The following is a 3,211-nucleotide window of genomic DNA, read 5'->3' on the forward strand; positions in this document are numbered from 1 at the left end:
TATATATATATATATATATATATATATATATATATATATATATATATAGCCAATTCGGTTTCGTCACTACCCTCTAGTATTTTATGAAGTTTGAAATTTAAGAATCTTCCGAGACGTGGAGTCTTATGTGTTTTTCTGGCAGACAACGTCTCTATTGATGGACATCCCTAATTAGCTTAAAATGATACATGCTATACCCACTTGAGGAACCAACATCTTGGAGTACTCATCTCTACTCGGAACTGTCTTATGCTATCGCTATTATGGATAGGGTTACACGCCTCTCTACTCTTAGAAGTCTTTCGTTCTGAATCTCGGGACGAGATTCTTTTAAGGGGGGGAAGGTTGTAACACCACAGGTGTTTATTGTCGGCTCAATCACGAGTGCAGACTTTAACATGTGATAGCGATGAATAAAATGGACACTAAATTTTAATCATCTTCGTCTATCACGATTTTGATATCGTGTCTGTCTCCATCTGTCTAAATTGTCCTAATTTATTTTGCAAAATTCAGACTTTAGTAATCTTCCGAAACATTGAATCCAATATGATTGGGTTGAGCCATCGACATCTCGTCTAAAACACTATCTCATGAATCATCTGCATTTCTGTCCATTTGGACTATTCTAAATATTTTATGAAGTTTGAAATTTAAGAATCTTCCGAGACGTCGAGTTCTGTACTGTGCGAATCACTCGAGTGGGTGAAAATAAATTTAGAAAGTGTCTAAACTTTATAATTCGACCGCGTACGTTATTGGAGAAAATTTATGTGCGAGGTTTATATTTTGGATATAGATAACGGATAGGAATTCATCTGACTCCAGCATATTCACTAAATAAAATCCTATCCGAATATTGTGGTCAATCTTATTTTGGATCGACCCTTTTGTATATCTTTTAGAACTTAACTTCCGAACCCCAAAATATTTACATGTTTATTTTGTTAAAGCTTGGAGAAGAAAAATCAAAATTCTCCTTAACTCCCCACCGTATGTCTCACCTAGCATTATCCCTTGCCGTATCCTCATCCTGAGATCATTTGATTTTTTAGAAGCTCCTCCCATACTTGTGCCATCGTTGTGCTTATCTGCTTTCTCTTCAAATACACTTAGATTGACGTGTAGACTCCTCCAATTGAGCACGTCACCTCCTCTATCCCCATGCGTCTCCTGCTCGATGTTTCCAAAGCCAAGCACTCCATCTCCACGCCGCTCAGCCTCCTCTCTGTTTCAGCCGTGGAGCATCAGCAATCCACATCATCTCCCTTGGCTGAGTGGTTCCCTTGCGGCGCCCAGGATCCTTCCCAGACGCGCTCGGCTCCATGGTCTGTAACCTTGCCGGCGTTCCCCTCCACCTAGCATGCCCATCAGGCCCTCTCTTCGCCTCCCTGCCATGGAGCTCGCCCCATGCCCAATGCCGGCCAACCTCACTTCCCATGGCCGTCCCTTCCTCCTCCCTCCCTATGGTCAACGGCCTCACCTTCCATGGCTTCCAAGATCTGCTAAACATCCATCCCAGCGCGCACCCCTACTTCCGTGTACTGGTGGCCGACGCCCCTCCCTAGAGCTCGCCCTTACTCATCCACTCGTCCTCGTCTTCGTTGCGGGCATCAACGCCCTTCGCCTCCTACCGGTGAGCAGCTCGCCGCCGGTCGTTACGACTCCATCCCGCTTGATCACGTTTGTCTCGCTGCTCCTTCCAGTCAGCACCTAGCGCTGCTCGTCTCGTCGTTGATCTACGCTCCAAGCTCTCCTTGATGTTGCATTCGGTGGACAGGAGAGAAATTGGAGGAATCTGGCGAAGAAGAAAAGAACCCTGTCTGTCGCGTCCAAGCCGCGTCGAGCCCCTTCGTCTCGCCCTTTCCCTGCATCTTCACTATCCATGGTCGCTTCTCTCCTTTCCCTGATTAATACTAGGCGCAGCAGCAGCAACATGCCAGATCTCTGTAGCTTAGGTGAGACCAACTGCTTGTGTTCTATTTATTCCCCACCAATTCCTATATTTGATTATTTACTGTATAAGTTTGTGTGTTTGTGGTGGAGGTAAATCCTAGGAAATTTAGATGAGAAGAAAGCTTTAGCGAGGCGCTTGCCAAGTGCTTGGTGAATCGTCTCAACCGGATGTGGTTGTCGATCTCGCAGAGTCGAGTCGAGTTTAGTCGTGGTAAGTCGATCCATTGTTTCCGATAGTCGGATGAATGATTAGTTTGTGTGGATGTATAAGGCTTGTGCTATTAAATTGATTTATGTTATGTGAATGAAATTATTTTCATGAGTATGTATTAGTATCAACATATATTGGAGATAGTTCTATGTTTTAGTGGTCATGTTACTTGATATTTATTAACCAATTCCGGTTGAATGGATGTATATGCATAGTGTCATTTGAGTAGTTCATTTGCAATATGAACTTTAGTTTGAAGATACAAACTCATACGAAGTGATTGTGTGCATGGTTATAAAGTATACCAATCTATCTAAGTGATTAAGTAGGTGGTTTTAGTTCTACTTTAAGGTAAGGTGTTAGAATATTTGAAGTACCAAGCACATGAGAATTGTATGAGTTAACTAGGAGCTAACTTAAAATTATTACTGTTTGGACCACATGTCTAGTTTTAGTTATGCAGATATTTTAGGGAAGTAAATCATGATTTCTATAAAAGTGTTATATAGAAAAGTTATAGCTAACTCCTTTATCTTGCTTGTGCTAAAATTTCATGACCATAAGTTTAGTAGTTTAGGAGTTATGATTTTTCAAAGTACAGTATCAGAATCTGCCCAGATTCAGTACTGATTTCGAAAATGACCTTGTTTGCCTAAATTAAACTAAGAATCAGCCCTTAGTAATTATAGAAGAATTGTAATACTTTTCTTAAGCTTTCAAACAAAATTTGGATCACCCATTTTGGTGATCTATAAGTTAAGTTACAGCTGTTTGAAGTGCGATCTCTGAATCTGTCCAAATTTGGACAGCAGAGCCTTTCTCATGTTTTCTGACCTTGATATATATTGAATTAACCTGGGATGTTTAAATATGAATTGTAGATAATTCAATTAGCCTTCTAAAAAGTCTAGGATCACCTATTTTGGATGCCTAAAACTCCAGATATAGATTTTTGAAGTGAGTAGTCGATTTCTGTCCAAATCTGGACAGAATTTATGTTTAGTTCTGTTTGAGCTTTCTAAAGGTCAAATCTTGTTGTGATGA

The 3,211-nt window shown here is 40.8% G+C and overlaps 1 pseudogene; it reads left to right on the top strand.

Moving 5' to 3' along the window:
- Window positions 1–1,152: 1,152 nt before the first annotated feature.
- On the top strand, window positions 1,153–2,278 carry LOC111589986 (uncharacterized; annotated as a pseudogene).
- Window positions 2,279–3,211: the final 933 nt, after the last annotated feature.

This window comes from Zea mays, chromosome 8 (assembly GCF_902167145.1).
Source record: "Zea mays cultivar B73 chromosome 8, Zm-B73-REFERENCE-NAM-5.0, whole genome shotgun sequence".
Lineage (NCBI taxonomy): Eukaryota > Viridiplantae > Streptophyta > Magnoliopsida > Poales > Poaceae > Zea > Zea mays.